The 9,556-nt window shown below is 43.6% G+C and overlaps 1 pseudogene; it reads left to right on the forward strand.

Moving 5' to 3' along the window:
• Positions 1-7,694: 7,694 nt before the first annotated feature.
• LOC113268170 (dolichyl-diphosphooligosaccharide--protein glycosyltransferase subunit DAD1-like) lies at positions 7,695-8,031 on the forward strand (annotated as a pseudogene).
• Positions 8,032-9,556: the final 1,525 nt, after the last annotated feature.

The raw sequence follows: 9,556 nt of genomic DNA on the forward strand, positions 1-9,556 counted from the left end.
AGCCTAAGAGCAGGAAGCCACAGGGATTCATTAAGGCTGTTTAATTCTCAGCCTGCCTGCCAACAATGGGCAGCTGACCTCACCAGAGGCCAGCCGCCTGGGCGTGTCCAGACAATGGACCTCTGGCCAGCAGGCCAGGACAGGATGAGCACTGGGCAGAGGAGTTCTGTCCCTGCAATCGAGGAAGTGGGAGGATCCCTGCAGCCACAGCGCAGACTTGCCCCTCTGAGACAACCACGTGCTAGCTCTCCTGTGCTGCCGCAGCTTCCCAGTCCTGACCCCTCCTTCCTTCCCGGCTTCCTTTCTGAAGGTCAGCGACAGCCCCTTCGTGAGCTGGGGACAGCCTGTCGATTCCAACGCCAGCACAGGAGAGCTCCAGGGCTGCTCCAGACTGACAAACATGATTTACCGCAACAGCACCATTTGTTTTAATCTTTGGGGGAAAGTGGGATATGATGAGACACAAGGAAACATTATTTCCCGAAGGTAGATTCCACTTCTTTAACCATTTATAAGTCTCAAAAAATAAATTATGACTATTTTGGGGTTGATATTGTATTTCAATGACTTCTCCAGCTGTTGCTCTGTTGCGTACATTCTGGAGCATTCTTTTATCCGGTTGAAAGCCTGCTGCTCACACACAGCAGTGGCGATAGAGCCGGTAGTTAGTAGTTTCTGTGTGAGGACTAGATGCGGTGACACATTCACACACTGAGTGAGTGTCAGGGCTCATTGCATGGGGGTGAGGAAAACCAGCCATGTTTTTCTGTTCTTGTGATGGATTAAATTTGGCTTTTGTGAGCCTATAAAAAGCTAGGCAGTGAGGTGACTCTGGGCTCAGTGCTAATATGCACAGCTATTGGCAGGTGCTCTCACTTCTGAGAAACATTGTGCTCATTTAACATATAGGGGACAACTCTCTGATTTCCTCCAAGCTGTGTCCAGGTTATGATGCTCTGGCCCTGGGCCAGAGTGTCCAAGCATATCCTGGGGGAACCACGGCATGTCTGGTACTTCCTCATGTGTGTGAGCCATGGGGAGAGCATGGAATTAAGATGAAATTATATGTTTGCTCTCTATTAATAGATACCAAAGGGTATAGTTACTGATTGTATGAGGGTTTTTTTTTTTTTTACTACAGTATAGAAGTATCAGTTAGCATTCTTGTATCAGTAGTTCAAAGTTTTCTTATATTTTTTGCTTTAAACTGTATTAGAAATGGGAAAGCTCCTGTATTCCTGTATTTATTTCACGTTAAAGTAATCATACCCCACTCTTTAGTCCCTTTTACTTAATTATATCTCTTTCCTTGTTCTCTACACCTCCACATGTCATAGCTTCTTTCTCCTCCTCCCTGCCCGTTTCCTTTCTCTGTAGAGCCTCAAACAAGGTCTCCTTCCTCCATCAACCACACAGACTGGGGCTTCTCTTGGGCGCCTTCTGAGGGAACATAAGAAGGCCCAGACCCTACTTTAAAAACAGAGGATTGGGACATACATAGACAGGTACTCTAACAGTTCTACATTGTATCTTATTTTCACAGAACATAAAATGTCACATGGTTTGTAATTTGGGCCTGACCCACAGCCTTGACATTAGGGATTATGCACTGTGACAAAGGGAAGAAAATTCCTTTGTGAACAGACTCAGGGTTACTAAGCAGATGGAGCAAACAGCTGACTGGGAAGTTCAAGCCTGAAGCAGGTGGCAGGATCCTCCAAACAGCAGCAAATCCCCGTGTCAGGAGGCACAGTGAGAGCAGCGGCATGAGTGCAGGACTGGAGCAGCATGTGCCAGGACGGCCAGAGTCCACGGATGGAAGTCACTTCCCAGCGGAGCCCTGCCAGACAGCGAGGCAGATGAGTCAGCCTTGAAAACGATCCTGGTCGTGACCTGGTGGGATTGGAGAGAACAGAAGGGACAGTCAGGAACCAACAGGTGGGCTGGCCCACAGGAAGGGGTCACAGACTCACAGCAGGTGGCAGAGCAGATGGAGGAGAAATATGGACACGGGCAGGTGGGCAGGGCGCCGACCGGGGGCGGGGGCTGTGGGACATGCAGACTCCAGCCCTTTGATCCCATCTGACTGCAGGTGCTGCTCCCAACTCGCGAAAGCCAGAGGTGCCAAAGAGCAACTTGTTCTTTCAGGCTATTGACCTGTTTTTAAAGGAAATGGCTTGGGAAGTCTGAAACAACAGTCACTTTTAAATTGACAGTTTAGGACTTCTCTTTGTGTGAATTTCGAAGTGCCAGAGGGAACTGAAGAGGACCAAATTCTTCCAAAGAATCACAGCAGAAGAGTACTGTAAAGGATAAAGTGAAGGGACAGAACACTTCAGTGAGCATTTAATGAGGTGGCCGTGGCACAGAGACGCAGGCTGCCCAGTGTGCTGGGTGAACACTGGTTGGAGACAGAAGACCTGAAGGTGATCCAGCTCTGCACTGACGTACTGCTGGAGCAGGTCACTAGCATGCCCCCCCTTGCAGTTCCCAAATCTGTCCTGTGGACAGGCCTGGCTACACATGGAAAGAGTCAATCTGGCAAAGTGGGGCACCACTGGAGATAAGTGGGGTGCTGTCCTCAATAAATGATAGTTAGACTTTGGAGCCACGTGGACTTAAGCTGTGCTCTGTTTCCACAACCATGCTCATACCTTAATAGTAGGGGGAAGAGTCCAACTAAAAACTAACCCCAATATTTGTACAGTGCTTATAACCTGCAGTGTGCTTCCTCATTCGTGTTCTTATTCTTACTTTCTGGCTTTGAGACAGAAGAAGGGCTGATATTATTCAAGGCACTTTCCAGATGCAGAAGCTCAGCTCAGAGATGATAAATGGTGCCTATCAGGAGTCACGGGACGTGTCTCATCAGTCTCTGAGGCCAGGGTGGTGCTCTTCCCTCTGCCCTGCAGTCACCTGTCCTGTTTAGTGCAGTGGCCCTCAGGCCCTTTCCCAGCCCCCCCCCCCCCCCCAGCATGCCTGGCTGGAGCATCATGCAATGGTACCCTGGGAGGGAGAATCTATGGGGTGAGTATGGTAAAAGAGCCAGTCCAGGGAGGGATGATGTTGGGGTGGGGTGTGGAGAAGAGGGGAACAAACATTCGCCCAGTGTCTGCATTATCTCCTTGTACATACAACTTAGTTAATCCCACAAAGACCAGTAAAGTCAGTATTATTCCAATCTTATAGATGTGGAAGCTGAGAACTGTCAGTATGGAGCAGAGCTAGGATTCCAACTTCAGGTCTCACTGTTGAAAGGCTCCTGCAGATACTCCAGGCCAAGGTGGAAGGAGGTCAGTTTTCAAAGGAAGAAGTGGACAGATGTAAATAGTAGGATCTGGAGTCAGGGAAGTCAGAAATAGCAGCAACCAACCAGAGACTTCAAGAGGAGCTCCAGACATAGCCTGGATGACCAGGAGCTGCTGAGTGAGGTGCACTGACCAGAGTCCAAGGTCAGCTGACATGGCCCGATGAAACTCAGGGCCCTGGTAGAGAGGAGCTCTGGCCTCTTAGCAAAGGTCCCTGGAATAGAGTCTCCCTGAGGACCCTTGGCAGACTGTTTGTGTCATAGGACATTCTTTCAAATATAAGTTGGCATTTTAAGAAAGTTCAACTTTTGAAAATCCATGTCCCCCAGACACATGTAAAATCTTTAGGTGCATTTTGCTGTGTGATTCAGACCTCAAGGTGTGGCTTGTGTCACCAAACCCCAACGAAGGTGTTCTGAAAATCACTCTTTCCCCCTCTGCTCCTGGCCAGTCTTCTCACTGTGTATTCTGGGTTCTACCATGATCACTAGGTTTTGAAAAGCCGATGTCCAACTTCTGACTTTTTGTGAGTAATCCTGTGGACAGCTTTGGATGAAAGTCATCTTAGTTTGTGTTTTGAAGGTTTCCACCATTTTCTGTCACTGTTCCTGCCTTAGGTCTCCTTTTCCTAAAGGCTCTTTCTCCCCTTCCTCTCTTCTGCATCCTCTAAGTCTTGGGCCTTTCGACAATTCATCATTATTTTCCAGGTCATACAAAGTGTGATCAGGGAACGTTCAAAAGAGAATTCAAAGACAAAGACTGTGGTAATAAGCAGGTGGATATTCTTAGGCATACCTAAACACCTGCTCTGAGAGAGGCAGGGGGTGGCAGCACAGTAGAAGATGAAAAGCCTTAAAGAAATAGAAACATTTGGTGGGAATCTTGCTTGATTCCTGCTAGGCCATCTGTTCAACCTACACAAGGGTGGGAGGAGGGCCCCTTTGACTTGGTTAGTATTCTCCTTTGTTTCTACCATCACCTCCATATCCACCCTTAATTATAAGGAAAAAATGTTTTAATTAGAAAAGTGTATTAAGTAATGATCCTTTGGGGGAAGAATCTACTTTTGATTTTTTTATACATTTTCTAGAAGCTTAATTATGAGGAGTATTAGCTCTTAAAAAATAAATTAAAAACTTAGAAAATCTTTTAAATAAAATGAGTTTGGTTCCAAATACCCAGAAAGTGGAGGCACCCCATGCCCACCTACAGCACTGAAGTCAGCTCATCCTCAGTGACCTCACCTGCCTGAGGTGCTTTTACACAAATATCATAGTCTTAGTGCTTGGCTGAGAGCATCCCAAGGAGTGGAGAAGCATTGGCAGACCAAGTTCGAAAATCTGGATCCACTTTATTGATCAATGAATTTAAACCCAGTAGATCAGGATTTCCTGTTCACCTGCATTAAGGGTTTGAAACAGTGTTTTGGATACCAGATGGCAGATGTGCTCTATGGTGATTTCTATGGGTGCATTAGCAGGGTGATGCCAGGATGCCAGCTGCCTGTGTTTTTATTCTGCAGAGATTCCATCTGAGTCAATCTGAAGAGAAGCTCAGAGAAGTTGGTACAGCCCCATTTTCAGAAACAAAACAAAGCAACAAAGTGGAGTATGGCCAACATCCCACAAGCATGTTGTGGCAATACTTAGGAGTAAAGACCACTTTATACCTGCACATTGGCCTTATATTTGAACTTTGAACTTCAGATTGGAGCTAGGAGTGAGGTTTTCTCAACCTATTTCTAAAGCTGGACAAACTTTATTTACTACACACCTGGCCACATGGACCCAATGATACACAGCAAAAAGCTGCACCTCTTCTCACAGGTTGGACATGGTGGTGACATCCAGATAAAGGACATGTGTCCTGAGAGAAGGCACTTTATCATCACTGATCACAGAGACAGTGGGTCAGAAACTGGTCTCCTATTGGCTCCTCAGCAATTATCACAAAGCAATTTCCTAGGTCAATCTTGATTTCATCAATGTTAAGAATAAATGTCTGGAAGAGCCAGAATTTGATGATAAAACTTGAAAACAAGTGAAGAGCAGTGAAAACAGATTTTGATGTTTCCTAGATTTTTTTTCATTAGCTGCCCACATTTACTCTATGTATGTATGTATGTATGTATGTATGTATGTATGTATGTATTTATTTAAGAGAGAGAGAGACAGAGAAAGTGCACACATTTTGGGGAGGAGCAGAGGGAGAGAGAGACAAGCACACTCCGCACTGAGCTCAGAGCTCAATGTGGGGCTCGATCCCACAACACTGAGAACATGAGCTGAGCCAAAATCAAGAGTTGGTTGCCCAACTGACTGAGCCACCCAGGTTCCCCCCCACATTTACTTCAAAGTGAACAAGCTTATATAACTAATGCTATTCAATAATTTTATGTTGAAGTGTTAAATGTATTTATTTCCTATAGGAACTCATTTGAAAGATATTGAGAAAAGCGAAAGTAAACCCAGTGAAGGATTCTTGAGATAAGAAAAAAAGATGCTATTCAGACATCTATGATACTGAAAAATGATAACATCATCTTGCTTGGGGGAATTTCGGCTGCTACTGTCACCCTGAGATGGAGTTGCACTAGACAGTCAGGCTGTATCCCATCACCTACCATGAGGGAGCCTGGCTGGGAAGCTATCCTCCACTAGCCAGATGTGTACAGACTCCTCACACAGGACAGGAAAGGCTGCTCGGTCTGAGCGTGGCTCACTGATCCAGGGGCACCTGCTTGAGGAGTAGTGAACCATTCTGAGAGGTGCTTACCCGGGCAGACTCCCAGCAGAATAACAACATTACTTGTCTGAGCCTGCTGGCTGAGGAAGGAGCTTTCGGTTTACGTGTAGATACAAGCAAAAATGTCAATAACACGTTGCTTTGAAGGATGTTTCTCAGTTTAAAGTGTTCTCAAGTCTATCTGACCCTCATGGCTACTCAAGGTCATGAGGAGAACAGTGCTGCAGGCTTTCCCCCAGTCGGGCAGGAGCATACATTTATTACAAGTCAGTGAGGGAATTTGTAAGGGAAAGTGAGAAGATGGAAACTATGGGTCAAAAGGGGGACACAGGAACATGAAGGAGTATTCTGATTTTGCATCTTTCAGATTCAAGACCAGGGGCACAGGTAGGCTGGGAGAGAGGCCCTAGGTAAAGCCTGTTCTGGGAAAATAATATCACCCTGCTTCCTTTTCAAAATCACAGAGATACTGGCTGGTCCTTCTCAGCAGTGCTGCAGCAAGTACTTAACCATGTGTGATGGGCCAGCATTGCCGCCTGCAATCTAGCGCTCATTTTCACTGAGTCTTACTGACTTTTTCCATCCATGATTGGGCTTTAAAATGTATGTTTACATAATGATTCTATTACTATCTTCCCAAAGTTAGGCAGCATTGAAGAATGTCGTGGGCTACACAATCTATAGCATGGAATTCAAAAAATGTAAATTTATTTGTAACTCTATTAATAACTTGCTAATTTTGGGTGCCTGAGTGGCTCAGTAGGTTAAGCCTCGGACTCTTGGTTTTGGCTCAGGTCATGGTCTCACAGTGGTGAAATCAGCCCCACGTTGAGCTCAGGTTCAGTGGGAGTCTGCCCCTCGAGAGAGAGCAGGGGGAGGGGCAGAGGAGAGAATCCTCAAGCAGACTCCCACTGAATCTGAGCTCAGGGAGATCATTAGGAGAAGGAAGGGAAAATGAAGGAGGGGAAAACAGAGGGGGGAGATGAACCATGAGAGACTATGGACTCCAGGAAACAAACTGAGGGTTTTAGAGGGGAAGGGGATAGAGGGATGGGCTAGCCCAGTGATGGGTATTAAGGAGGGCACATATTGCATGGTGCACTGGTTGTTATAAGCAAACAAGGAACCATGGAACACTACAAAAACTAGTGATGTACTGTATCGTGACTAATATATCATAATAATAATTAAAAAAATGTGAATTTCACTGGATTTCAAGAGTAAATCTAGAAATAGTCTGAACAAGAGACTTACTTCAAAGGCTTTTTTTTTTGTTGTTCTGATAGTCTATAATTTCGCTATCTTGATAAGACTTTTTTATCATTAATATCTGGGAATGTAAATCTAGGAATATTACATTTGAAAAATATGATTAGAAAAGTTGAGATTGTGTGATGTTTTAAAAAATTCTAACAACCATGACTTATGAATAAGCAGAGGAAGATATTTAATAAGCTACTTGCTTGTGTGGTGTGATAAACATTCATTTAATTTGTTGACTATTTTGGCTTATTGAAAATTACCTAACATGATTTATTAGGATTACTAAATTTTAAAGGACAGAAAAATAGCTAGAGAGCAAGTGTTTAAAGTTTAGTGCTGAGTTTGGGGAGCTCAGGCCGGAGAACCAAGTGTATAGTCATGTGGGCATAACTAGTATTGGCCATCTCAGGGTTCTCAGAAGAGTACTTGAGCTCCACTTCTCAGCATCTGAAGTTGTTTGACACGTACCTCCTACATACTGCTGACCTGGGCGCTGCAATTCAGTTATTGTCTTCTCATGGGGACCTTCGCCTTGGGCTCTTTTCTCTCGGGCTTCAGCTCTTGTGTGGGGAGCTTCATCCTAGCGGTTTGCCTCGGGATACAGATAACCCACAGAACAAAGCAGATTTCTAAGACATCACCCCAGAGCAAGCCTTTGCTGGTTTTCTCTGCCAGCACCGTCCTTCACCTTATTGTAATTAACTTCATTGGCTGAATTACTCCCATTTACTTTACTGGGGAGTAGGAGACAAGAAGAATGTTCACTTTTTGATTTCCCCTGGATGAGAGCTTTTGAGATGACAACTTGGACACGTAGATTTTCTTCAGATTTATGCTTACCTACTGACTCTGCTCTGGAATGTAGATGGAGAGCCCAGAGAAGTCCCCTTGCTTCTGTGTTAGAGCAGCTTCGTCATGAGTATTTATTAACATGACCTCTGCTTCCCACTAAGTGTAATGTTTTTGTCTTCCAAATTAAAAAACTCTATGCCACCCAATAAATAAATAAATAAATAAATAAATAAATAAATAAATAAAAAGTTTAGTGTTAATTTGAAGGTAATTTTATTATTTTTTTTTATAATTTCAAAGGCAATTTGGGATCTCGCTTTGCTTCAATTGCAACATTATAAATAACAACTATTTTTTACTTTTTAGTAAAAGAACCAATCACATCTATTTAGTAAATACTCTTTGTTTTACATATATTATATCATTTATTTATTTTTAAAGATTTTTTTTATTTATTTACTTGGGAGAGGAGAGGGGGAAAGGGAGAGAGCACAAGCAGGGGGAGAAGCAAAGAGAGAAGCAGGCTCCCCACTGAGAGGAGAGCCAGGCGTGGGAATCAATCCCAGGACCCTGGGATCATGACTTGAGCCAAAGGCAGACATTTAACTGACTGAGCGACCCTGGCATCCCAATATTATGTCATTTAATATATAAAAGATATATGTGAAGTAGGCATTTTTTTTTTCTGTTTTACACATGAGAAGACTGTGGCTCATTTAAAAATTCAAGGAGACAAAGCTAGGTAAATTCTCAAGCTAGAGTGACAGAACAGGGATTCTAAACAAAGTTTTTTTGTCTTCAAAGTCTGTTGCTTTAACCATCATGTTGTAGTAGAAGTATGGTTATTAGAACTTGCCAGGTGTTGAAAGAGAAGTTCTAAGGACGTTCAGATTAGATGTGGGATAATATAGAAGCCCACTAGAGCGATATGATGTGAGAAGGTCTTAGAATATAGAATATCGCCAGATGCAGTGAGGACGAGGCATGGGCAACAACAGATTCAGTTATAAGTGCATATTTACTTAGGACATTTGAGGAAGGACATAGACTGAGAGGACAAGTCGCATTTCTGATTCTGATTAATGTTCTGTTGTCAAAGAATTGTGAAAGTAAGTATTTATAATGCAATCCAGCAATTGTGAATGGCGTTTCCAACCCACAGCCATTGTAAACAAGTTATTTTACTTCCCTATCTGGATACTTGCAATGAAAACATTATCAAAGTGATAAAATGGTACCTAGAGTCATACATAATCACTGTCCAGGAGATTGAGAAACACTAAATGAGAAAAATGAGTAATGGAGTTTCATTTGTAGAAAACTGGGTTTTCTTGGTAATTGGAAATATTGGAACTTGAATCTAGGGTTAATTAAATCTTTTGAAAAATAATTATTTTGACTCACCATCTGAAAATAGAAACAAAATTCTGTTTCTAACTTCATCTTGA

The sequence above is a fragment of the Ursus arctos genome, unplaced genomic scaffold (genome assembly GCF_023065955.2).
Source record: "Ursus arctos isolate Adak ecotype North America unplaced genomic scaffold, UrsArc2.0 scaffold_6, whole genome shotgun sequence".
NCBI classification, from domain to species: Eukaryota; Metazoa; Chordata; class Mammalia; order Carnivora; family Ursidae; genus Ursus; species Ursus arctos.